The sequence below is a fragment of the Halichoerus grypus genome, chromosome 10 (genome assembly GCF_964656455.1).
Source record: "Halichoerus grypus chromosome 10, mHalGry1.hap1.1, whole genome shotgun sequence".
Lineage (NCBI taxonomy): Eukaryota > Metazoa > Chordata > Mammalia > Carnivora > Phocidae > Halichoerus > Halichoerus grypus.
The window spans coordinates 138,130,034-138,157,122 of NC_135721.1; the positions used below are offsets into that span (position 1 = coordinate 138,130,034).

A 27,089-nucleotide genomic window follows, 5' to 3' on the forward strand; every position below is an offset into this window, starting at 1 on the left:
GGGTCTAGGAGGTATTTTCAGCTCTGATGAACAACATTTTCCCATCCGATATCTCAGCTTCTACCTGCAAACAAAGCTATCGGAGAAAACAGTGATTGGCTTTGGATGCAGCATGCCACCAGCAGCTTTAAACCAATTTCAGCGCAGATCCCAGGTTATTGGTGAGACCCTGCTGGGAGGACCGTCGGGTAGGAAGGCACAGCGTTCGCAGCCCGAAATGTCCAGAGCTTCGTGAGCTCCAGTGAACAAAACGAGAAGAAATCAGTCAAAATGAACGAGGAGATATTTGCAAGCCACCCGTACAACAAAGGACTCGCAGCTAGAGTTTGTGAAGAATCTCAAGGGGCGCCTGGGTGGCCCAGTCGGTGAAGCGTCCGCCTTAGGCTCAGGTCATGATCCCGGGGTCCTGGGATCGAGTCCCGGCACCGGGGAGCCTGCTTTTCCCTCTCCTTCTGTGATCTCTCTCGCTTTCATTCTCCCTCAAATAAATAAATGAAATCTTTTTAAAAATGCTCAAAATTCAACGATAAAAAAATAAGCCAGTTAGAAAACAGGCAAAGGACATGAGACTTTTTGCCAAAGAGGAGACACAGATGGGAAGTGAGCACATGCAGAGGGGGCGGCATCATCGGCCATCAGGGCCACGCAAACAGCCCACGTGAGAAACCACACCCAGCAGAACGGCTGCAGTAAAAAGTAGCAACAACACCAAATGCCGGCGAGGATGTGGGGAAACCCATCCGTCATCCCCTGCCGGTGGGAACGCAAACCGGAGCGACGACTCTGGGAAACAGCCTGCTGGTCTCACACGAGAGCCCGCGCTGACCGTACAACCTGGCATTGACTCCCGGGCATTTACCCCGGAGAAAGGGATACTTGTGTCCACAAGAAAACCTGGGCACAGTTATCCTGACAACTTCACCCAGAACAGTCAAGCTAGATGCAACCCAAGGGTCCCACGATATGAACGGCCGAACAGACTACGGCCCAGCCGGACCGTGGGACTCGCTCAGCAACACCAACAGCCATCGGTCCGAGCAACGTCCTGGCTGGGTCTCAAGGGCATTACGCCAAGTGAATGAGGCCGACCTCCACAGGTCACATACAGCATGTTTCCATTTATGTAACATTCTCGAAATGACAGCGTCCCCAGGTGGAGGACAGATTCCTGGTTGCAGGTGGGAGGGGAGACCATGAAGGCCAGCAGGAGGAAGGTTCTCTGACAACGGAACAGACCTGAGGCCGGCTCACGGTGGCCCCGGGGACCACGGGGCTTGCACAGCGCAGCACCTTGGCTGTGGGGTCACACGACCCCGTGACAGAAGCCCCTGCGGATGGTACGGGGCCTCCTCACTCCCGTGCTATCGGTCTTTGCAACTTCCTGTGAGTCTGTAGTTATTTCAAAACCAAAAGTATCTCTTTTAAATGATAGCAGGCGTCGCTTTGTTCCTGGCAAGTTAGACCCTGAGCCCGTGTAAGTGTGTGTCACGAGAAGGGCTTACGCTGCTGTCATCTGAGCACACCCTTGTTCTGGAAACCTCTATTCCAGTATCATTTTATCTCACGTTCAAAGTTATGAAAAAGCCTCATTGTCATAACAGCGATTTTTAAATCTGTTTGCACAGCAAGACAGCAACCGACTGCAGAAGCCTTGCGGAGAAAGGGAGATGGGGAGACAGCGTGGTGTCAGCTGCGGAGGTTCCTCGATGTCCTCCTTCACAACCCAACACCGTTAATCCAAAATAGACCACAAATACGGGGGCGGGGCACTCCGTTTGCAAAGACAGCATCTGACGCGATCCCCAAGTCACTGCCCGGTGTGTTAACACACTCACAGCCACGTGACGCTGCTGTCTCCACGTGTCGGGGTGCAAACGCTTCACTTGGTGTGCGGAGGACAAATATTCTGGGAACCGTGTCCTTACTGATTTTCAAAATCGATCTGTGCCGTCGTCCCGGCGGGAGCCATCATTATCTTGCTGGAGCAGCTGCTGGGATATTAACAAGACGCGGTGGTAACAAGTGGAGTATAATTAGCACTCCTTGTTCCAGTGAATGTGCTGTTTTAACTGGGAACAATTTGCAGTGCATCTCTGCGTGGCTGTAATTAGCTCAGCTAGCTCTCCCGCCGCGGAGGGCCAGCCGGGACCACGGCGAGGTCCCGGGCTGCAGGCAGGTCCCTCGGGGGCCCTGCCCACCCCTACTCCCCCGCCCGCTCACCCCTCTGTCGGATGGCTGTGCCCACCTCCTCTGGCAACACTTTTCAGCACACGAACCTGGTCCCAGTCCCTCTGACCCCCCAGCAGCTCCTCTGCTTGCTAGATCCTCTGTTCTGGTGTCTTCTGCGAGCCCACGGTGTGCCAGGCTGGGACTCAGTGGGGAACAGTCACCTCACCCTGCACCAGGAAGCCTGCCCGCACACAGCAGAGCAGCACGACCCAGCCGGACTCACCTGGGGAAAGCAGACAGCTGCTCACTTGGGCAGACAGGTGCCTGGGCTGGGAGGCAGGTGAGGGCGGAGCCCAGGCCAGGATGGGCGGTGCTGAGCATCTCACACACTCAGCGGGCTCCCTGGAAGAGGACGGTTTGGAGCTGCCACCTCCAGGTGGCCGTGCCTGCCACAATCCAAGCGTGGCTTTTGTCAAGGGCATCATGAAGGGACAGCATGAGCCTGCTCGGTCTGCAGGCTTTTCCTGGATGCCTTTGATCTGACCGGGGAAGCTCCCTCCACCCCTCGTCTGTAGGGAGATTTTATCATGAGCGGGTGTCCGCTTTTGTGAATTTTTTGTCTGCATTTATCTAGATGATCACATGTATTTCTCTGTTGTTCTCTGCTGTTCCGTACGATGGTAAAATAGTTTGGTTTTAGAATATTGACCAAACTTTGCATTCCAGGGATAAATAATACTTGGGCATAATGCATTGTCCTTTTATTACATTGCTGGTTTTAAACTTGCTACTACTCTGTTAACAAATTTTGTATCTCCGTTCATAAGAAACATTTGGCCTGAAATATTATTTACATGTAATATCTTTGCCAGGTTCGGGTGTCAGGGTTATCCAGGCCTTGACTATGCCGGAGAAAATGTGCACGGACCCACAGGGGCCACCGTGCACCATGTCTCTTCCCGACATGACCCTTGATGACGTTAAGCCAGCCTAGGCACAGGTGTGTACATCATAAACACTGCATATCAGACCCCACACGCCCCTAGAGCCTGTTGTCAATCATTCGCCAGAAAAATCAGCTGGCCGCACAAAACAAATTGTTTCTCTTTCCCCCCTATTTTCTGAAAGACTTTATTTAAGATTTATATACCTCTTTAAGTGTTCAGCACATTTGTTAGTGAAGCCAGCTGGGCCTGGGGTCTTCTTTGTGGTAAGATCTTTTTAAACTCTGACTTCATTTTCTGTCGTAGATGCAGGACCGTTCACATTTTCCATTTCTTCTTGTGTCAGTTTTGTGCAGCTGTGTTTTTCAAGAGATTTCCCATTTTATCTATGCCACCTAATGCACTGGTGTAAAGTGCTCATAACACCTTTTTTTAAGATTTTACTTATTTATTTGACAGAGAGAAAGAGAGAACACAAGTGGGGGGAGAGCAGAGGCAGAGGGAGAAGCAGATTCCCCGCTGAGCAGGGAGCCCGATGTGGGGCTCGATCCCAGGACCCCGGGATCATGACCTGAGCTGAAGGCACTCGCTTCACCAACTGAGCCACCCAGGTGCCCCCTCATAACACCTTCTTATTCCTTTAATGTCTAAAGTATTTTTCCTGATGCTGAAAATCTCTGGGGTTTTTTCCTTAATCACTCTTAGTGGGTGGTTATCAATTTTATTAATCTTTTCAAAGACCCAGCTTCTGGCTTTGCTGATTTCCTCTATTGTTGGCCTGTTTTCTGCTTTATGGATTTCTATTCCTATCACTATTTTTCTCTTCCTTCTACTTATTTTGGGCTTAATTTGTTCTTATTTTTCTATATTCTTAGGTGGAAACTTAAAATAATTGATTTTAGACATTAGGTCTTTCTGCTTATCCGCTCTAAGCATTTAAAGCTTTCCTCTGTGCGCCGTCTCAGCTGTACCCCACAACCTCTGATACGTTGTCTTTTATTTCATTCACTACAAATATTTTCCGGTTTCCTTATGACTTCTTGGTCCCATGGGAGATTCATAAATTTATTGCTTCATTTCCAAATATTTGGGGCTTTTTTGAATATCATATAGCCCTCTAATGTAATTCTATTGTATATAGAACATACTCTTCAAGATTTCAGTCTTTGAAATGTATTGAGGATTATTGTAAAATGTGCATTTTGCATCTGTTCGATAGAGTGGTCTGTCACCGCCGATTAGGTCGAGCTGGTTGGTGGTATTGTTCAAATCATATGTATCATTACTAACTTTTTTCTGCTTATTCTTTCCAAGACTGAGAGAAGGGCATTAAAATCTCCAAAGCTATGATTGTGGATTTGCCTATTTTCCCTTTAGTTATGTTGATTTTGCTTCACATGGTTGACGTTCTGCTATTGGGTGCTGCATGTTTGTGATTTATGTATTTCTGATGAAACGAGCCTTTTTTGTGATGAAATAGACCTCTTTTCTCTGGTGACTTGCATGATGTCAGTGTGGCCGCATCAGCCCATCCCCTCCCTGGGTCTCTAGACAGCAGGGACTTGGGTCTTGCTCCTTTGATTTGGTTTGACAATTTCTGCCTCGAAACCAGAGTGTTTGGTCCATTCACATTTAATGTGATTATGATATGGCTGGGTTTAAGTCCACCATCTTGGTTATTTGTTTTCCTTTTGTTCTGTGTGCTTTTGACACTATATTCTATTCCCAACTTCCTTGGGGTAAATCAAATTTTTTTTAGTGTTTCCTTTTATCTCCTCTATTGACCTATTATAAATAAAATAAAACCCCGTCTTGTTAGTGGATGATCTAGGAGTTACAACATGAATTCTTAAATTACAGTAGCCACTTACAATTAATATTGAGTCACTTTATATAAAATGTAAGTAAGTTTACAACAGTGTAATTCCATTTACTCACCCTCGTGTCTTTTATGCTACTGTTGACATACACTCTTACTTCCACAGATGCTATAAATTTCACATTTATGTACTCAAATATTTACCTTCTCCGGTGCTTTTCATTCCTTCCTATAACCAGGTATGAATTACACCTGGTTTCATTTCCCTGCAGCCTGGAGAACTCTAACACTTCTTGTAGTTCGTGTCTTCTGACAATAGATTTTCTCAGCTTAAAAAAAAGTCTCAGATGTCTTTATTTCACCCTCATTTTTGAAGGATAATTTTCACTGGATGTAGAATTCCTGATTGACAGGCTTTTTTTTTTTTTTTTTAACTAAGCACTTTGAAGATGTTGTTCCATTATCTTCAGGAATCCGTTGTTTAAAATGAGAATCAGTGGGGCACCTGGTTGGCTCAGTTGGAAAAGCATGTGACTCTTGATCTTGGGGTCCTGAGTTTGAGCCCCACGTTGAGTGTAGAGATTACTTAAAAATAAAAATCTTTAAAATGAGAATCGGCCATTGTTCCCATATATATATATCCTTTTTCTCTGACTGCTTTTAAGATTTTCCCTTTGTCCCCACCTTGTAGGAATAACTATATGAGCCTAAGTCTGCTTTTCTTTGTATTTGTCCTATTTCCTGTATCCATGGGTTGCTATTTTTAAGCAAATTGGGAAATATTTCAGCATTACTTCTTCAAATATTTTTTATGCCTTATTTCTCTCTTCTCTTTTTGAGGTTACAAGTACATAGTTACTAGGCCACCTGATACCTTAGTCCCATATATTAGCATAGAACATGCATTAGACCCCCTGGTCACTAAGGCCCTGCTGTCTTCTGTGTTCTTCCAACCAGACAATTTCAGGCCGGTCTGTCCTCAAGCTGACTGACCTTTTCTTCTGCAGTTTCCAGTCCTCTGTTAGGCCCTTCCAGTGAACGAGCTCATGGTTCCTATGTCTCTGCTGAGATTCCCCATCCGTTCACTCATTATGTCCATGTTGTCAGTTACATCCCTGAAAATATTTATAATAGACATTTTAAAGTCCTTATCTGCTAATTCCAACATCTGGATCATCTCAAGCTCTGTTTCCATTGACTGCATTCCCCCCCCTTTCTTTGTACATTAACATATTTATGTTTAATTTTTAACAGGTTTATTGTATGTCACATGCCATACAGTTTGCTCATTTAAAGTGTATAATTAATGGCTTGTAATACATTTACAGAGTTGTGCAACTGCCATCACAATCAGCTTATCCCCCCCCAAAAAAACCCCATACCCTTTGGCAGTCTTCTGCATCCTCTTCCCCAGCCCCTGGCAGCCGCTGATCTACCTCCTGTCTCCATGGGTTTGCCTGTCCTGGAGGCACAGAAATGTCTGAGATCATCCATGTTGCAGGGTCTCAGTGCGTCATCTGTTTTATGGCTGGATGCAAAAGGCTGCCCCAGAAATTGCTGCATTTTTGCCAAGCCCCACCCCCCGCCATTGTGATTCTGACATACATGGTCCTGAGACCACGGCAAGAAATTCTGGTCTGTTTGATGGAAGAGCAGCTGACATTAACTGGGGACCTCCTATGAGCCTGAGCGAAATGCCACCCAGACACAGCCTCGACTGACTAGCATACAGCTCACACACATGAGGCTGGGCAGCCACTGGCCCCATTTGTCAGATGGGGAGATGGGGGGCAAGGTTAAATGGTTGCCTCAAGGTCACACAGCTAGCAAGGTGTAAGAGGCAAGATGGCCCCAAGCAGCCAGGCACCAGAGCCTACCCCATGCCCCTCCTGCCTTCAGCCACCTCCTGGGACAAGATCGTCTGTCTGTGGGTGTCTCCCAGAGCCGAGGCTCCCAGGGTCAGCTTCCCCGTCCCCATCGCCCACGTGTGGTATTTGCCGCAACTGCGCTAACACCCTGCATGGTCTACGAGAAACCTGGTCTGCAGGAGCCCAAGCACCTGGTGAGAATATTTAATTTGTGTGTTTCCCTGGCAGCCCTCCAGAGACGTGGAAGTTGCCAGAAGAGCTCACTTTCTATCTCAGCACTTGGGCATCATGTAGCGCGAGCACAGACTTGATTTGAGGCCCCTCAGACTTCCGGTCCCATGAAGACTTACGGTCAGGTCTGTGGCTGGGCTCCAGCTTTGTGGTCATTCCTGCACCTGTCACATGAGCTCTGTCTGTCCAGGTCACTCAGCACTGACAGGAAGTGTCTGAGCCCGGGGAAGACCCCTCCGGACCGGCATGCGGTGGACAGGCCAGGCGGAAACAAGGCGTGAGCCGGGGACTCACAGAGCGCTAGCTGAGCAGAGGTGAGAACACACACGGGAGCGATGCGGCCACGGCCAAGGACGCCTGTGGCCGCCAGCAGCCGCTGGGGCAGACGGGGCTCCCCCTTCGGAGGGAGCACAGCCCTGCCCACCCTCTCACTTCGACTTCTGGCCTCCAGACTGTAGGAGAATGAATTTCTGCTGTTCTAAGCCACCAGTCTGTGGTACTTTGTCACAGCTGCCCTCTGCACCCACTGGCGATCCCAGATCATGCCTGCCCACAGTCAGAACAAACAGCACATCCCCGGAGAAACTCAACCTAAGGGCCAGTTTTAAAAGGAGCATTTATTTTTAGAATGTGCTTTTAAATCAGATTGCAGCAATGTAGGTAAATTGCAATAAAAACAGTACAATCCCTCCCGCAAAGAGCCCACTCGGCAAAGTGTCCTTTTGTTCAAAATAAAGTACAAAATGATTTTTTGCAATAACACCAGTGACAGGCCCTCAAGGGTCAATTAGACCAGCTGAGGGGTGCCCCAATGGAAAATGACCAGCGTGCACCCCAACTCCACGGACAGGGGCGTCGCTTGCCTAGGTTTGTTTCTTCCCAGGACAGATGTCCCCTACTAGGATGGACAACAAGGTCCTGCCTGCCTTCCGGGTGGGGGGGCTCCAGGGTCGTGCTCATGAGCACCCCTCTGAGCAGATCCAGACGGAATTCACACGAACCTCTCGCCAGGCCTCTGGAATACACAGGGACCCTCAGTGTGGTCACAGTTCTAGACGCTACCAGGCAAAGCGTCCCATGTGACCGGGGTGTGTCCGGGCTTTGAACTGTGGCAACAGCAGCCGCAGCCGGAAGCGCCAGCCGGGAGGACGCTGAGGCCCAGAGAAGCTGAGGACTCGCTTGCAGTAACACAGCAAGTGTGTGGGGCTGCCCTCTGGCCCCCACCTCCGCCCACACGAGAAGGCGGGTCCTCACCCCAAACGACCTGCAGGACACAGCCAGATGGGGGTGGCAGGCCCACTCGGCCCCCTGAGCCCCCAGAGCGGCGGGCGGCGCCCAGGCACGCGGTCTGCAGTCTGCGGTCTGCGGCGGCGCCGAGAGCGAGCAGAGCCTGTGCGTGGTGGGCGCCCTGTGCCCACGGATCTGCTCTGCCTCTGGGCAGCCTGGCACAGAACCAGGCCAGGTAAGGCTGCGTGGCCGTGTCCCCTCCAGAGCGCTGCCCACGCCCTGTTTGTGGCTGAAGTGACGCACAGCCTGGGGCCTTGCCCCCACCCCCACACCCTCCCACGACGCGGGCTCCCTCGGCCGCCCCCTCCCAGGGCCCCAGGCCGTGTCCAGGGCTTTTCCAGGCAGCCGCTGGAGGGGCCTGGGCTTGGATCTCAGGAAACCTCCTCCTCCGAGGGTGGGGGGGTGGGCCGCCCGTTCCCTGAGCTGCCCCAGCTGGGAGCTGAACTTCGGGGCCTGTCTTAGGGGAAGGGCCCTTCGCTCGAGGACAGCAGTGTAGAGCCACACCTGCTGTGTGACCCTGGGCGAGCTCCTCAGCCTCTCTGTGCCCTGTGTCCTCTCAGAAGGCTGCTGGCAACTGAGCTCCCACATGAAGCCCGAGAAGGCGGGCGCCCCCAGGCCGGAGTCGGGTCTGGCCCTGCTCTGCACCCACCAAGGCCATGCGGGGTCGACCCTGTTGTAGGCGCTGGCGATTGCAGGATTGAACTGAGTCAAGACAGCAACCCCATTTTGCTAAAGCATAAAACTTTGCCTCGGTTTTATTCATAATGTTTAGAAATGTGTTTTTTTATTCATTTGTCCTCTGTCCTGCTGGGACTTTGATCACAAAGTGATTTTCATAGACTATGAACCAAGATGCCACTCGAGCTGGGGTCGTCCAGCAGAAGGCAAGGCCACCATGAGGCCACCTCCACCCAACACAGCCAGCAACGATTTAACTCTGCAGATTTTGCCTTTAATTACAATAAACAACAAAGATTCCAGAGATGCTCTCATTTTAATAGAATGCAGAGTTATAATTGGTGACCTATTTTAAGCAATTTAATTTTCCATGACCTGTTTTCCAAATTAACAGAGTAATAAAGGCCGTGTGCTGTGAGTGGGGCCGGACCCTCCAAAGCTGCCCAGGCCTGCGGCTCCGTTTAAAGGTGTACCTCTCACTCGTGCGAGCGCGTGGAGGTGTAAGACCCCTATCCCATCTAACGGGCCCAGCTCTAAGATCAAAGCGTAATCAAAGAACGTGAACAAGGACATCCCAGAGATCTATAAAATCACTATTAAAAGCCACCACTGTGCAGAAATCTGGCTGAAATCCTTCCCAGGACTGGAACTCAGGTCAGTCCACAGGCCAGGAGCCAGACCACCCTCCTAGCCCCCCACGCGCCTCAGTTCACACACGGGACTGGGTGTGGGAGGGGTGAGCCTGCATGTCCAGGGACACGCCCACCCACCCTCCCTCTGCAGGCCATGTCCCCTCGGTGCCCTGGACCACCAAGGATGGGGGAGGAGGAGAGGACAGAGGAGCATAGCGGGAAGGTGTCCGCCCACCCTCCTGTGTGCCCTTGGGCTGGCTGGCCTGCACCTGTCTGGGCTGTGGGAGGCCCAGGGGGGAAGCGCCTGGTGGAACAGAGGCCCTTGGGGTGGGTGGGAGATCGTGCTTGGGGGAGCAGAGGTGTCAGGCCTCCATGTCCCCCTCTGTCAGACCGGGAAGGCAAAAGCCCTACCTGGAGCTGCTAGGAGGAGGGAGGGGAAAACAGGAAGTGGTGCCCTCCCCTCCCCTCCCCTTCCTGTCCCTGTCCCTCTCCCTGTCTGTCCTCCATCCCCCTCCTGTCCCCCTCTCCTTCCCCTTCCGGCCCCCTCCCCCTTCTGTCCTCCTCCCCGTCTCACCCCTCCCTCTCCCCTCCCCCTTCTCCCTCTATTTTCTGGTTGCCCAATTCCCGCCAGCATCCAAGGGTTTGTTCTTCCCCACAAAGATCCACCCTCTGCTTTTAAACAAGGACAGAAGGCAGTTTCCAAAACACACATACAGAATAAAGACGCACTTTTGAAAATGGCAGAAGGCAAAACACAATGTTCCTCCAAGTTCACGTAAGAGACTCAAGGCAACCCCAACTTTCTAGCGTCTCTGCTCTGTGGAGCCAAGGTTCCTCTAGATCCCTCACTCACTGATCCCTTCAGTCCTGTCCCCACCCCCAAGGACAGCCAAGGCACCAAGGAGAATCCATGCAGCTGGACCCCAATCGTCCCTGGCTTGGGGAGAGAGGGACCCACAGTGGAAGTGGCAGGAACGCTGGTCACTGGAGTACGGGAGACGTGTGGGGAGGGGGCTCCAGGCCCTCACAGACCCAGGACCCGGCTGGCACCGGGGTCTCCCAGGGTCCCAGGGCGTGAGTTATCTGAGGCACCTGAACAGAGAGCGGGGGGTGGGGGTCACCTGGTTAACCAAGCTCTGCCGAGCTGGGGAAGAAGGCCCTTGACTGGACTCAACCCCCAGGTCCCCGGGCTGGGAACCCCTGTTCACAGGAGGCAGGACAGAGCTCTGCCTCGGGGCCCACCGGCTCCTGGGGGCCAGGACCCCCACCTACCTCCCATCCGCGGGCCCTCCCACCTGCCACACCTGCCTGGGGAGGAGTGGGGCTGGGACAGGCTTTGGGAGACTTGCTGGCTTCCGCTGAGGAAATACAGGGAAATCAGGGCTCCAGGGCCGAGCCCTTGACTCCCCCGACCTTGGGCACCATTGTCTGCAGGGATGTCCTGGTTAATCCTGCTCTGAGCTGGATTAATTTCCAAAGATAAAGCCTCTGATTTGATTCGTGTACAGTGCTATTTGTGGTTCGGTCAGGCGGGTATGGCCCCAGCGGAGCAGGAGGTATTAAGTGAGGACCAATTTCCTGGGGACGCCAGGGATTACTGACCTGCGTCCACCTCCCCCGCCCTGCTGGCCACCAGCCGCTAGAGGGGCTTCACTGCACCGGGCCGCCCACGGTGGCCCGTGCTTCCGCAGAGCCCAAGCTGCGATGCGCTCCGGACACTGGGGCTGCCCTTCCTGTGGCTAGACCTCTGGGAAGCAATAGCAGCTCTTTCCTGGGTCCTCCCCTGGGAGATTAGGAGCTTCTGGCCCCTTGGTGACTCCCACGCTGGAAGGGCTCAAGGGTCCTTCCACAGCCCCACAGAGCCCCTCCCACCAGACCTGTGGGCTGCAGTCACCTCTGGTCGAGCAGTGGACACCTGAGGCAGAGCACCTGGGAATGACACTGGGTTCAGCTGGAGGGTGTATGGGTGGGGGGGCAGGATTCCTGTCCTCGGGGAGGTTCATCTGATTAGAGAAACATCCTCCCGTGCCAACAATAGGACTTCATCAAGGGAGGGGAATCTCCATGGTGTGGATAGCCATGAGAACACGTGGGAGTGCTCTGGGCCCTGTTCCCCAGTATCTGTGGTATTGGCCCTCCTGGGGCTTGTTAGAAACGCAGAATCTCAGTGCCCCCTAGTCCTGTGGGTGATTCAAGCATACATTTAAGTTTGATAAATTGCTGCCCTAGAAGGCTTCTGGGATTGGCTGGCCTGGTGGGGCAGGTTACAGGATGGGGAGAGCCCTGTAAGAGACAGCAGTGGCCACTGCACTAGATCATCATCTGGGGCCTGAAATTACATGCCTCGTGTCCTGCACACTCCTCTTTTAAAAGCAAGAAAAACCCCAGGATGTAGGTGCATGTGCCCATCACTGCACTTCCTAGCCTAAAGACCCTCTTGGCATTTGGAGGGCAGAGAGCCATGACCCCACTGAATTCCACAGCTCATATACTCAGGCTTGGGATTCAGAAGATGCTCAGGAAACTCATGGGTGATGGATGCATGGTGAATGGATGGATGGATATAGGTGGGTGGATGGATGGATGGATGGATGGATGGATGATGGATGGGTGGATGGGTGGATGGGTGGGTGGATGGATGGCTTTAGTGTTCAGAGAGTAAGAGAAATTAAAAAGCCAGATGAACCTTCCCATACTGCTGATGGGAACATAAAATAGTGCAATTCTTCAAAAAACTAAACATAGACTAACCCTGCGACCCAGCAATTCCACTCACAGGTGTATGTCCAAGAGAAATGAAAACATATATCCACAGGAAAATTTGTACACAATGTCCACAGCAGCTTTATTCATAATGGCCAAAAAGTGGAAACAACCCAAATGTCTAACACATGATGAGTAGATAAATAAAATGTCTATTTGTACAAAAGAATGTTATTCAACCACTACAAGGACCAAAGCACTGACACAGCCCCACATGGATGAATCTGGAAAACATCCTGCTGAATGAGATTCCACGTTGTACCGTTCTGCTTATATGAGATGTCCAGAACTAGCAAATCCTAAGAGACAGAAGTGGCTCCGTGGTTGCCTCGGGGGGGGGGGAGGTGCAGAGCAATGTTTGTGGCACCAGGTTTCAGGCTGAGCTGACGGGTGTCGTGAGGGCTGCCTGGCTCTGCGGACCCCGTGAAAACCGTTTCATTGCACATGCTAACAGGTGAGCTTAGGGTGTGTGAGCTGTACCTCCATAAAGCTGTCATCCAAACACACAAAACAAGGGAAGGGTGAAACTACAAAAAGTGAGCTAGACGACCCCCTCGCCTCTTCCTCCCAGGGGCCCAGTGGGTGGGGCTCGAGACAGGGCTGGAAAACCAGGGCTGGGCCTGGGGTGGAGGGTCCCGGTGGAGCAGCCCCTGCCCTCCCTCCGAGGGGCTCACAGCGAGCTGGCCCATGTGCTCCAGCCGTGCCCACTCAGTCCTGGGGCGCAGCCACCTGGACTCTGACACCACACGATGGCCGTGTGTTACAGAAATGCTCACTGGAGCTGGGCTCTGGCCCCGGGTCAGAAATGGCTTCCCCAGGCCGAGCCCCAGGGACCCCCCCCCCAGCTGGGAGTGAACAGGCCTCCAGTCTGGTCCCCGCACGGGCTCTAAGGAAGCTGTGCGGGCTTCTGCCTTCGCCTGGATATTCCCGGCACCAGGCATGGGGTCCGGCAAGGTTTTGGTCTCTGGAGGGATAGAGCCCCTCCCTAAAGGTGGGTGAGATCGGAGGAAGGCAGAGGGCCCACTCTGCTCTCCGCCCCACCTTGGGGAGCCTGGCAGTGGGCAGGCACCTGCAGGGCCCGTGGGAGCGGCTCTGGGCACAGCTGTGGGAGGTCCCTCCCAGGCCCACAGAGAGGGGCTGAGGTCCGAGGAGGACCCCAGCTGGCCTCCCCACCTCAGGGTCCATGCACCCTGCACATACCAACCAATTTTCTGGAGGCCTGACCCCCAGGCAGGGTCCCTCCCAGGTACCACAGTAAGCCCACCCAGGTCCCTGGGGCCCCCTGCCAGGGCCGCGGCTGGGCCCGCCCACAATGCCGGCTCCATCACACCACAGACTCCATGGCACACCTCTTCCCGGGGTTTGCTGCGGTGCTGTGAGCAGTGGGGCAGCCGGCCCTGACCTCCCCCAGGGGCACGTCAGTCTCCATGTCCTGCTCGCTCCAACCCGGTACCCTGAGAGTGGTCCACAGACCAGGTCAAGGCAGACCCCCGAGCTCCCCTGGGGCACCACGAGGTCCCCTAGCCAACCCAGGCCCCTCCTCCCTGCCTTTGCTCACCTTCCTCCCTCTCCAAATCTGCCGGGCTACCCGGGCCCCTCACCTCACAACTGCTGCTCACACCAGCTCCCCCTACACCTGTCCCCGCCCATCAGCCACCCCCTCCCAGGTGTGGACACAGATCAGGAGCCATGGGAGTGACCCCTAATCCCTGAGGTTCTGGAGAAGGCTCTGGGCGCTGCCACCGGAGTCTCCCCACATTGGGCTTCCCAGGGGAACCCACGCATCCTTCCTCTTGGGGCAAGCGCCCTCGTAGCACAAAGCCCGGCTGGTTGGAAAACGCCCTCCCACCTGCCCGACCTCACCCACGCTGGGCCGGAGAGCGCAGCCCTTGCCCACCTAGGAGAGGGTCTCGGGGAGACATGGGGAGGATTCTCAGGGCCCAGCGCCCAGCAGGAACTGATGTGGGGCCTCCCACTTGCCCCAAGAGCATCTCCACATTCATCAAAGCTCCACCTGGTCTTCCATCAGCCCGCGGGAATGGGCCCCGCCGCCCTCCGCATGGCCACCCGGCCGTCACGCATCCTGGGCCCCGTTCCACAGCCGAACAACCGCTCTCCGGCTGCCCGGGCCCCGGGGAGCCAGGTTTGAGCTCCTTCCCTCCCCATCAACCAGAGATGAAGCTGCTGTGTAGCTTTCAGGAGAGACGGGCATCTGCTGTGTTCAATCAGGAAGCCGGAGCCCTGCCCACGCGCACGCACACACCTAAGTGCACGCGCACGCACCCCCCCCGCGCGCTCCCGCGCGCGCACCGCCCACGAGGAGATGGCCCCTTGAGACGCCCCCTCCGGGGAAAGCAGAAATATGTGCCTCTGCGTGCCTGTCGGCAGTGTGCTCTACTTTGCTGTCTCATGACCCCGATTAAATGTTAGTGGCTGACTTTGGGTCCAGTTCTTTTGATTTCTTAATCCTGACGCACTATTGACGTCAAAGAGTTAAGTTTCTTTGATGTCTCAAAATAAAGGAAGTTTAACACATCTCCGGGTGCTTGCTGCAATGCCCCCATCTCCTCCCACGAGAACAGTGGCCTCTCCACGTCCCTCTGGGCCCCTCCAACCTCTGGCCCCCACCCCTGGCTCCCACCCAGCATCCCCCTGGCAGGTGGGCCCTTGCCTCAACTTCCGAGGGCCATCTGCTCCGCCATGCTCCCCCAGCCTGTCTGGACAGGGCAGACAGGACTCCATGACCTAGAGGACCACAGTTGGCACCCAGGAGGGTCCCCTCCCAGGCACACCTGTCCAGGAGCAGGGGGCGTGCTGTGCCGGGCACCAGCGCCAGTCCTGGGGGCCACAGGGCATGCCTGGGCCCCTCCAACCTCTGCTCAAGGCTCCAAACCTATCTAGGTGGTGCTGCCACCATCCTCGGTTTGAAATCCTCCTTACATCCTTTCTAAACAAAAGGAATAAATGGCAACACCAATCGGAGAGGGTCTTCCCACCACTTTCTTCCTGAGGGGCTGGCCCCTCAATGTCCACCAGAAACCCCTTCTGGGGGGACAGGTCCAGGACAGAGCAGGGTTGGCCCTTGGCTCCCCTGGCCTCCTGGTGGCAGCCAGGCCCCAGACGCAGGACCCATCGCAGCGCGGGTCAACTCCCACCCACCCCAGTGCGTGGACCTGGCAGTTTGGTCCATGGAGCAGAAGCCCGGTGATCTTGCTGAACAGGGCCTGAGTATTGACATCACCGTCCCTTCACCAAGAGCTACGAGATGGGGTGGGGGTTGCTGAGGACAAGGCCTGGTCCCCCAGTGCCTGTGGCCCCCGTGAACTTGGGGCTCGGAGATCTGGTTGGTGGGTGGCGCAGCAAGTGTCCGAGGACATCTGGACCTGCTGCCTAAGCTTCATCATCACTGTCCCCAAGCAAGGGATGTGCCCAGACCGAGCGCAGGACAGGGGAGGCAGGCAGCAAGGGAGCACGGGCGCATCCCAAGGGCCTGAGGTCTGCTGGTGGAAGGACAGTCCGTTTCAGCTCCCTCCTTGCACACCCCATAGACACACGGACACCTGTGTGCAAACGGGTACACACGTGCACACGCCACGGCACAAAGACATTTCCACCCCAGCCTATGGATTACTGGCTCGGGCTTTAGGGAAAAAGGAAAAGAGGGATGAATCACTAGGCAACCAGCCAGGGTTGCTATGGCATCTCTGAGAGCAGCCGGGCCAATCAGAGCCGAGTGCGGGCTGGTGTCTGTCAGCTCGGACCGAGAGGGGTACGAGGCAAGCACTGCCAGCATGTGGGGGGGGAGGGGGGTGGCATTGGATGCAGACCTTGGCCTGATGAGGACAGCGCACTTCATGAATATTCATCGGGCTGATTGAGGCAAAGCCAATTAACCACTTGGTGGCTCAAGTATTCCTGGATCCATTTTCTCTTTGAACCGCTGGGCGGCCAAAGGGCAGGCTCCACAGACTTCCTGCCTGGTCCCGGGAGTGGTCTACACGGCTAGACGGCTTGGATCTTGTCAGTCCCAGCCCTGACCCTGGGCGTCCCGGCCACCATGCAGTCAGGGGCCGCAGCAGGGTCTGAATTCCGCCCAGGAGCCAAGAACAGCACGGTGGGGTTCCTGAAGGACAGACCTGCTCCCTCCCTCGCCCCTTGCTCCCTGACAGGGGCAGTGACAGAGCAGTGACCACAGCCTTCACCAGCCTCTCCAATGTCAGCCCAGCCACTTCCTGGAGCCCCAGTTCCTGTCTTAGCCCAGGTCCCCAGAAAGCAGAGCCTGAGGCAAGGGTTACACACCTCAAGGGCAGGGACCAGAAAGTATGCAAAGGAATCTGGAGGACAAGGTGGGGGGTGCATGTGACTACTGGGCCATTACCTGTGGGTATGCTGCGAGGAGTCCATCCCGGCTGGATGTCCAGAGGACAAGGACCACTCCCCACCCCAGCCCACCCCTGAAAAGTTTGCAAGAGAAGCTGCACCTACAGCAGACCACAGAGAGGGGTGGGTTTCTCTGCCTGGTCCCTCCTGTCTCCCTCTTCCTCTGGCCCAGGTTTGCCCCTCAGGAGCCCATCCCATGCACTTCCATTGGTGCCCTCTGGGGCCACTTGGGGAAGCCAGGTCCCTCTCCATAACGTAGCATTTATCCAAATCTGGAGCTTCTGACCACGAGAGAAAGGAGGGGCTAGGGGGCTGGAAGGGGGGGATGCAGGAGGCTGGAGGAGGGGTTGAGGGACCAGGCTGTCTGAACTCTCTTCCACAGCCTCCAGGCCCCTCCCCGGGGGCATCTGTGCCCCCTCCCCGTGCCCTCTGCCAGAACACTGCCCCACGCGGGGCTCATCCTGGAGAAGCGGGTGCCGCCACACACAGCCACCTCTTGGCTCTTTGCACGTGTTCAACAACAGATGCAACCATGAGATGTGTCCACCCATCCACACCTGACCCCCACCCCTGGCTCCAACCTCGAAGGGGAGGGTCCAGATGCTGTCACCATGCTGCTTTGGGCCCAGGGCCCAGCGGATGCTCGGTGAGTCAATTTTTGGTGAGTGAGGATGAGAACCCCAGTAGCTTCCCAACTGTCCTTGTAACAAAAGCTTATCCGTGTCATTCTTTACGCTGACCACAGCCATAAACGGGATGCCCTAAACAGCCTCCCCCTTGGCCTAGCTGCTGACCATCCCTCATGCTGAGTGCCAGGCTGGGGGTCCCAGAAGGCAGGGCTCAGCAGAGCAAGCCCCTCCTGCACTGGAGCTGAACACCCAGAGCTCAGGGCTGTGGAGAGATGGGGTTCAGGAAGGCTTCCAGGTGATTCACTGCATCTGGGCCTCAAGTGGGAAATACCAGCATCCCCATGAGAAGACTGGCAGCCCTGGCCTGGCCAGGTGTGGTCCAAGGAGGGCTGCTGTAGCCAGCACCCACCCAAACAGGAGTGGGCCCCAGCCAGGGACAACAGCTTGCCCCGCCTGTGCCCGGACTGACCCCACCCCAGTGCCTTCCTGAATCCGAATCCTGCCTGCGGGACTTCTGCGATACCCTCCACTGGAAACATAGCCACCCATCCCCATCCCCACGGGCACTGAGGAGCATGGCTGCTCCTTCCCAGACCCTGGCTCACCTGTCCTCTCCTCAAGTCTGGATAAGCTGTGCCCCAGAGCTCAGAGGGTGCAGAGCCCCCAAGCCCACCAGCTTTACAGAGCCCTGAGTCTTGAACATGGCCGGGGGGGCAGGGACCCAGCAGGCTCCAAGCACAGGGGTGACCCGCAGCTGGTCTGGGCTCTGCCCCTTCCCACCCCACCCAGCCCCCTGCCTGTGCCAGACCAGGGGTGGGTGTCCAGAGGAGGGGGCAGTGGGGCCACATGCCCCCCAGCCTGCTGCCAAGACAGAGGGGAAGATCTCTGTGGCTCTGCACACCGGGGAGAGGGTGCCGGCTCACTCTCCGCCCCGCTCCTGACCTCCCCTGACCAGCTACAGGCCCTGAAGGGCCACTGCAGTCTGAGCCTCAGTTTCCCCTTCCCTGGGTGACGTCAGGCCATCTCACTGTGCCTGGAACAGAGAGGAGGAACAGAGATGATCTCCACAAATCATCTGAGCCTGAGCCCTAGCGTGGTCTGCCTGGGCCCTACCTCAGCTGGGTACTCTGCTGGCCTCTCCCCCATCCGCTGTCCTGCTCTGAGCCTACAGACCACCTGTCCAGGCCCTATGCCCTCCCTGCCCACCTGCTTCCTCCACCTCGGCCTTCCCCTGGCCACAGTTTCCCAGGTGCTACCAACTCCCTGCCCTCCCTTGACCCTCAGGCGAGGGGCAGTCACTGCTCTGAGTCCCCCAGGAATCGGCCCTGCACATCTGGGCCTGCAGGGCAGGGCCACCCGGCGTCAAGGTGGTCCAGCGCAGACGAGGAGGAAGATGCCAACAGGCAAACACACCCACAGTGTCACATGGAACCTTGGGATCAAGAGGAAAGCCTGAGGGAGACTGGGGGGCTGCTCTGGGCAGGGGCCAGGTGGAGGGTCCAGATAGATGAGGATGGGGGGAGACCAGACAGGGAGGTGGGGGCCGTCATCAGGGCCTGGGGGCCAACTGGACACTCGGGGTGGAGGAAAGAAGCCAGAGAGAACCGTGTTTCCCTGTGGACTGGACTGCCGGCAGGTGGGGGCTCCGGTGTCCAGGCAAGGGGGAGGGGTCCCGGCCCAGGGGTGGCAGAGGCAGGGCTGGCTGGGGGACCGTGCCACAGGCAGGCCCAGTGATGGCTGAGGGTTGGGATTGCGGGGGGATGTGTCCCAGCCAGTGCTGTGGGGACAGGTGACCCAGGCCACCAGGGAGGAGAGGGCAGGAGGCCTGGGGCCCAACCAGGCCTTGGGGTGGGGGTGCCAGAAATCAGTGGAGGGCCCCAGAGGGTCCTAAGTACCCTCCCTATCCTGCGGATGAGGCTGCCAGAACAGGGCAGGGCCTCCCCGAGGTCCAGAATTGCCAGAAGCCCCGTAAACAGGACACCATTGCACTCGAGGTGGGGGTGAAGTTTTCCAGCCCTGGGGGTACTTCCCAGGGGTTTAGAAACTTGCCCCTTGCCAGGGTCCCCTGAGTTCCCACCCCCCAGATTATGGGGTGCGAGGCTGACATGTGGGAGGGGGTGTGCTTCTGCCCCCATCACCTGTGAGGGTCTTCTTCATGAAGCACTGGATGTTGTCAGGTGAGCCCCGGGCCAGTGGGTGCCCTGTGTCCTGCATGTGGCAGAACAGGGCAGAGGTGTGGGCGCCTTCTGGGGGTCCTGACTCCCCCTCCTGCCCTTAGGGTTCCATCAGGGAAGAGTCAGGTCCAGCCAGCCTTCCCACAGGTGGCCTGACTGAGGGGAAGAAAGCCACCACGTGCCTGGACCCCAGAGGCCTCGCGGGGGGTGGGGACCGAGGGCAGCACCCCCTCGGTCCTACTGTCCCGAAGCTGCCAGGCCTCTGCTGTTCCGGATCCCAGGACCACCCCTTTGGCCCATCTTCGGACATGTCCTTTCTCCTGGCCCCTGGCCCGGTCCTGGTGGAAAGGAGACCCTGGCAGGTGAGGCAGGACCCTTCGAAATGGGAGAAGGTGGGGCTCTGAACAAAGCTTCCCGGGGACGCTCTGACTTCAGAAGTGTGCATCTGCATTAAAATGTTACCTTTACAAATGAAACATCTATTCTCCCAGAATTCTCTCCCGGCCGAGGGGGCAGGGGCTGCTATTGTCCCCATTTCTCAGATGAGGACACTGAGGCTCGGGTGGGTCGGAAGCCCTTGATGAGGAGGGAACGAGTGGGACCTGCCCAGGCCTGTCCGCTTCCAGGACCCACCCCTGCACCAGGAGGCCAGGCCCAGCCCGAGTCTGGACACCAGCAAAGGTGACCAAGATCGGCCGCCAAACTCCAGGGGCCGGGGCAGCCCCGAAGGAAGGTTTCTGGAGGGTGAGGGGCGGGCAAGGTCTGCGCAGGTCACCTCAGATAGGAGCGCCCAGGACAGCACACCAGCCAGTGTGGTCTCTTGTTCTCGACGTCGTGGGAACCTTCCACTTTCAGGAACGATTTACAAGAACATATTTTTGCAGAGACAAGAAAGCAAGTTTAGCATGGCCTCGTTCTCTGGGCACCGGCAGTAACCTGAACCAATTATTTTCATTAATATTGGCCTCGGCCCAGCAGCAGGACCAGCCGTGGGGGCCTCTGCAGGCAGAAACCAGGGAGGCCCTGTTCTCCCCTGGCCTGGGTCCCCGGTGGGGTTCTGGGCACGCCGTGTGTCCCAGGTCACCTCTTGGAGGAGGGCAGAGGGCGTGGGGCTGAGAGCTGGTGTGGGGCCCCCCCAGGGCCTTGTCCACGATGGACAGTCCAGCCAGCCCTGCCTAACCACCCCCACCATCAGTGCAGAGGATACAGCTCCCCTCCCCCAAGTCTTCCTCCCACTGTGATCTGTTTTCAGGGACTTGGGGATCCTGCAAATTCCTCTCTGCCATGAGCAGTGGCCCAGAAGCTCATCCTGGTGTGGGGCCCGGGGCAGGGTGGGCGGCTCCTGGGGGCAGAACCTGAGGTAGCGAGTGGGGCGACCATACAATTGTTTGCCTTTAGAGTGAGAGGAAATGATCGTCCAGGTCAGCCCCTGAAGACAGGACGCAGGTGGGTGGCCTCCACCCTCTTCGAGGTGAAGCCAAGGTGTCCGAGTCAGGAGGAGGCCCCACCCTGGGGAGACGCCAGGGGCAGGGAGGGCGCACCGGCCCCCAGGGCTGCACGGCCAGGCCCAGCCCTGACCCACTGCCCCACATGGTGCATGCGGCTGAATCAGCTGTTGCCCTCCCCGGAGAAAGGGCCATGGTCCGGCGGGGAGGCTAGGAGGACCACAGGGACAGACCCACCATGGGGGTGCGGTCCCCGTCACGGCGTCCCCGGTGGTGAGTCCCTGGCCCTCGTGCACAGCCCTCCAGCATGAGACCCTGGGATCTCCCAGGGAAGACACTCTGCGTCCCACGGCAAGGCTCCATGCTGAGGGGGCTTCCACAGCGGGACAGCAGCCCGCAGACTGCGGACCAGGGCCATAGCAGTTTTGAGATGGCATGTCCTACGTGAAGCCTATTGCCAGGACAGGGAGAAGAGACACCGAGGCAGAGTCCTGATGCTTCAGCTCTGATTAAACCAAACCGTGGACACTCGGGCCATGGGAGGGGCCGCCGGGGACATGGGGTTGCCACGCCCCCGCCAGGGCCCAGCACCTGCAGGCGTCGGCCTGTGTCCCTCCTCCAGCTGAGGAAGGAGGCCCCTCGCCGCACATCAGGCATGCTGGGCTCTGGCTGCCTCCCTCCCCTCTTGTACAGAGGCCATGACTCTTCCACCCGGGGAGGGTCCCGAGAGAGACCCGCTTCTGTCCTGGGCACCCGAGCCCCCACGAGCCCCCACGTGACTGCGTGCGGCTCTCAGCCCCCACGGGAGGAGCCGCTGACTGAAGGCACAACATGGGAGGCACAGCGAGGCGGTGCAGCTGGGCCCCCGCCCCTCAGCCCTAGGTTCCCTCATCCTCCTCCCGACCTCCCTACCTGGAAGACGGATGGGCGTGGGGGCCTGGCTCTCAGGGTTTGGGCACCGCTTCGCGATCATTACCGGGGGCAGGATGGGAAGCGGAGCTGGGAGTCTCGGGTGCTCCCTCCCCGCAGTGACCCTGGGGTCAGCCCTGAGCTTCTGCAGAGCTGCCTTCCCAATCTGGGGCCCTCGGAGATGGAGATGGGGTGCCCAGCCCCATTCACCTCCCTCCTGCAGGAAAAACCCCCAAGTGCTCGGAGACACTCTCCCCTGGGGGCCCGGCCACTGCTGTCACACGGGGCTTGGAAGGACCCAGCAAGCCGCGGGGGCTCCTTCTGAAGCTCTCCTCACCCACCCCCACCCCCACCCTGTGGTCTCCCACAGGGAATGCCTCCACCTTTCTTTCCACGCAATCTGAGTATCAGCCTTGTCTCCCCCTCCCTTGGCCACTGGAGGGGGAGCCCCGGGAGAGTCTCTCGCGCTGCCCTGGCCGGCAGGAAAACCTGCCATGAACTCAGTCCTTGTAGGGAAGGCCCACTGGCCAGAGGCAGAGGCTCCTGGAGGTGAGTGACGTGGGAGAGTTTGGAAAGGGGCATCTTACGAGGGTGTGGGCAGGGGCACGAGGGACTCCTGGCATTGAGGCTGTTCCCCTGCCCAGGCCAGAGAAGCATGAGGGAGCAGGCCCCTGGGAGGAGGTGCCACCGTCCATCAAGGACAGGGCACCCACAAGGAGGGCACAGGGGAAACACCCACCCACTCAGCCTCCGCCCTCAGATTGGCTCGTGCCTCCCACAGCCAAGGGCACCTGGAAGCCAGAGGCGCAGGGCCCACGGATGCAGCCGCCGAGGGCAGACAACTGCCCACGGGAGGGCAAACAGCAGAGCTCAGCGCTCCTTCACGCCTTTGTTAGAAGTAGTATCTAAGACGCCCTCCAAAGGAAGGTACAGTGATCGAGAAGGCTCGAGACGCCCGGTGCCCACAGCACACGTCCAGGGCCCTCCTCGCCTCTGCCCCCGCCCAGCGGCCACTCAGCCCCCTGCGGACTCCCAGGAGGGCCCCGGCTTAGTGTCCACCTGCCTGTGCCCTCCAGCCTGTCAGCACTGTGTCCATGCCAGGCACACCTCCCCCCAGGCAGGCCCTGGGTGGGAAACAGCAGAATCTCTGAAGTCACAAACTAGGACACGAAACCCGAGGCTGACTCAAGCCTTCTGTGCAGAAGCAGTCAGGGCCCCCCAGCACGGCGCATGGAGGCCCCTCGGCACAGATGCCCACCCGTGTTCCTCCTGGTCTCTCTCTCATCCACTCTTCTTCTTAAGGACTGTACTTCAGAAGAGCTTTATGCTTGCACCGGTAGGAAATGACTGCCACGTGCCCTAAGGAAGCACGAACCACGATGGACAGACACCAGGAAAGCCGAGGCCTCACTGGACGCCTCGGAGATCGACGGCTCCCATGGGACACAGGCCAGCCAGCACCGAGGGCCCTTGTGCACACACCCGGCCCGAGGTGGGCAATCCCCCAACCTGGGCCAAGCCTGGGCCCCTTCAAGCGTGCCCCCTGTCCCCCGCCCACCACTGGGCAGGCCCCTGTCCACTGGCCCCACAGTCCTCCCCACACTTCCTGTCTCCTCCCTGAATGGCCAGGCACGTGGCCCCGGCTCCCTGTCTGTCCCTCCCTGGACCCCACAAAGCTCCCGTACCCCATGTAATGGGCGGGGGGCTCTCGTGCCCCTTCCCAGGGTCTGCACTGGCCAGATAGGATGGCTGACTTTCCTGGGGTCCACTGTCCTGCTCAGTCCCAGGGACCAGGGTTTGTCAGTACCTCCAGCCCCCTCCCCAGGCCTGGGTCCCACACGCAGGGGGCTTTCTCCTGGGGGCAAGGACATTCCAGACATTTCTCCCCACAGGGGACACTTCCTGTCACATTTGATTTACAGGGCAGGAGGCATCGCTGCCCCTAAGAGCAGACAAGTGTAAGAAGGCCCTGGGGCCCCTCCAAGGACCCCACGTTCCCACCAGAATCACTCATGAGAAGCAAGTGGCTGGCCTCCAGGACGAAGGTGTGGATTAGGGAGGAAGAAGGAGCCAGAGACTCTCAGAGGTGGAGAGGGTTCCAGGGCCAGAGAGGGAAGGAGAAAGGGGTGGCCGGGGGAGAGCCAAGGAAGGAGAGACCGGCGGAGGGCAGAGCTGTAGGACAGGAGAGCACCGGGACACCGGGACGCAGACATGGACAAAGGGCCGGGCCAGCAGGAAGCCATGCTGTCCCTTCCCATGACCAGATCTGGCCCCGTCAGCCCAGCCAAGGAGGTTCCTGCTGCTCCCAAGCTGTTTGCCAGGATCCCCAACCTTCCAGGATCCAGGTGTGGGCGGCTCAGGCTCTGGGGCCCCTGTGGTGGGACACCCTCATGGGGGTCCCCGAGGATGGAGGAAGAAGGGGGCAGCACTGGGGGCCTCGGAGCAGGGCAGGCGCAGTGCAGGCCACATCCCGGGCTGAACCCATTCTGCTTCATGCTGGGGGAGGGGGCCTTGCTGGGGGGGGCAGTGCAGAAGGGCCCGAGGAACTGGGGGGCTGTCTGAGGGCCAGGCGCCCCTGCTCCCCACTCAGAGGTCGGGTTGGCCACCAGGGGGAAGCTGTCTCTCCTCACCGGCTGCCCCACAGGGTGGGTGGCCACAGGCAAGGATGAGGAACAAAGCAGAGCCCCTGCCCCTGAGCGGGCTTGGGGGACAAAGGGCCCCCCAACCTGGGGCCAGGCTGGCCTCATCCCTCCTGAGAACACATAGCCAGCTGCGGTGTCACTGCCCCTAGCTCTGCAAGACCCGGGTCCCAGAAGGAATGTCCTTTCCAGGGTGTCCTTGTCCACGGGGTCCCGCATGCCGGGCTGGGCCCCACAGCCAAGGGTCTCTGACTGCTCAAGGCTGGTGAGTCGGGCTCTGCAGGCCCTCCAAGAATCCCGGGGAGACCAGACCCCAGACACCTGTTCCAGGCCTCTTGAGTGCTTTCCGGAGGACAGCAGTGGGGGCAAGCCGTCACCCCTCCCTGCCCAGGGGTCATCTGCAGACACCAAGACCCTAGGTGAGGCCAGTGGGGGCCAGCCTGGGCTCCCTCCCACAACACACCCTCTGGGAGGCAGTGGGGGACGGCTCCGAAGCCAGGACCCAGCCCTGCGGGGTGGGGAGGCTAGCCCCGGGGCAGGGGCTGGAGGGGCTGGTGGGGAAGGCAACTGGCCTTGCTTCTGCTTCCTAGCTGGGTGGCCACAGAGCTGCCTGGAGCCTCAGGGAGGTCCAGCGGGGGCGCCTGCGGAACAAAAGGCCTGTTCCCGCCACTGGCCAGGCATTCAGCCTCCACTCACGGCGGCCTGGGACCAGTGCGCTGGTGTGGGGGTGCTCTGCCTGGCCCAACCCAGGTGCGGCACTTACCTGGTCCCCGCAGCAACCACGGGCTGCCACACAGCCCTCGGGCCCAGTGCCCAGTCCTTCAAGGGTCAGGGTGGAGCCGCTCTGGGCTGTTGGGCCCTCTGTCCGGCTCTCCCGGTGGGGCTGGGCGGGGCCAGGGAGGAGGGAGCAGGGAAGGGGCTGTGGCCTCATCTCCATGTGGGGCCCTGGCCCCTGAGCAGTCCACCCCATTGTGTGCCTGGCCTGGCTCACAATCACAGCCTTTGTGGTGGCCTCTCCCACCCAGGGGAACTCAAGCATGGTGGGGGTCCTGGCCCCCCACCAGCTTCAAAGGGCAAGTTCCTCCTCCTCATGTGGGCCAGTCCAGACCTAAGCCAGGGGACAGGTGACTGGCCCCAGGCAGGGACTGAGCCTGAGCTTGGGGGCAGGTTTTGCTGTGTTGAACCCCCACCTCCTAGTCCTACAGAGTGAGGCAGACAGGCAAAGCACGCTGAGCACATGGGGGTGGAAAAGGCCCCAGAATGAGCGGCCAGCAGAGGGTCCCAGCCGGGCCGGGTGGGGGCCCTCTTCCCCGGGCCCCTGCTCTGTGTCTGCGAGCCTCAGTCTGGCTGTGGGAGGAAGGGGGAGGAGGATCTGGGTGCGTCCCTCAGGGAAAATTACTGGTCAGGGGAGTTACTGGTGCCTGGTGGAGGGGATCTGGGCCTCATGGCAGGGGCAGGTCGTGGGTGGGGGCCTCCCAAGGCAGAGTCGGAAGCTGTGGACCATTCTGTGGCTATAGGGGACCCAGAGCAGGGAATGGGCTTGGAGTCCCTTGCAAACTGTCCCCTCCTCCCTCGGGCTGGAAGCCTCAGCCTCCCCTCCCCAGGCTTCAGCTAAGGCAAGCGCCACTGGCCTCCCGCTCTCCCCCACCCCCTGCGGGCGGTAAGACCCCAGTCCCCCTCCTCCCCCACCTGGGAATGGGGGCAAAGGTCAAGCGGCCCAGAGCCAGCTGTTCCCAGATGTGGCCATGGCCCCACCCCTTTCTAGAGGCGCGATGAGCCCCCGAGGGGCGGGGGCGGGTGACGAGGCAGCCGAGCTGCGAGGGCGGGGGTTCTTCACCGGTTTCTGTGGGTTTGTTTAATCCCACGCCATTCGCCATTCGCAGGCTTTCGCGGAAGGCGGAGGGGAGAGAAGGGGGAGGGGGTCTCGGCCCACGTCCCGCCCCCAAGAAGACACCTGACCTGTCTCCAAGTTGCCGGCCCGTGGCGAGAGGGGCCTTTGTGCGCACATGGAGGCAGCTGCCTGGAACCTGGAGCCCTGAGCCGCCCCGGCTGCGTCGCCTCCCTGCGTACTTCACTCCCAGCCGGGGAGCTCGCAAATAAATCCACAAACACAAAATCTTGTGTGCCGGGGAGAAACTGCGGCGTGGGCAGAACGGAGAGCGGTGCAGGGTGCGGCGAGCCTGGGGCACGGAGAGGCTGGGCCCGCGCCCGCGGAGCCAACGGAAGCACAAACCCGCGCCGGGGCCTGGCAGCAGTAAGTTGACTTGTGAAACCTTCGGAGGCTCCAGGCCCATCAAGAAGGTCCCCGCCAGACGGGGGGAAGAAGGGCGGGCAGGGTGGAGGCTGGAGGCGGGCTCCCTTTCCCACCCAGCACCTACTGGTCAGCTCCACCCCCACACCCAGGGAGGTCCTTCCTCCCAGAGGGCCAGGGTGATGGGTCGCTGGTTACTGGGAACGGAAGGGCCGAGCCTCTGTGCTCAGGACTCTGACATGTAAAAATGGCAAGAGGAGATGCCTGCCGG

The 27,089-nt window shown here is 58.2% G+C and overlaps 2 long non-coding RNA genes across 3 annotated transcripts; one reads left to right on the top strand and one right to left on the bottom strand.

Moving 5' to 3' along the window:
* Positions 1–1,890: 1,890 nt before the first annotated feature.
* On the bottom strand, positions 1,891–27,089 carry LOC118543967 (uncharacterized). The gene is made up of 4 exons (XR_004921348.2): positions 26,527–27,089; positions 6,315–6,394; positions 5,926–6,047; positions 1,891–1,991 (listed from the first exon to the last, which is right to left on the bottom strand). It is a non-coding gene; the product is annotated as an uncharacterized LOC118543967 (long non-coding RNA).
* On the top strand, positions 1,985–7,703 carry LOC118543968 (uncharacterized). Of its 2 annotated transcripts, none has more exons than XR_004921352.2 (3): positions 1,985–2,509; positions 3,042–3,169; positions 7,222–7,703. It is a non-coding gene; the product is annotated as an uncharacterized LOC118543968 (long non-coding RNA). The 2 variants fall into 2 exon arrangements; XR_013442124.1 differs by lacking the exon at positions 7,222–7,703 and adding an exon at positions 5,172–5,937.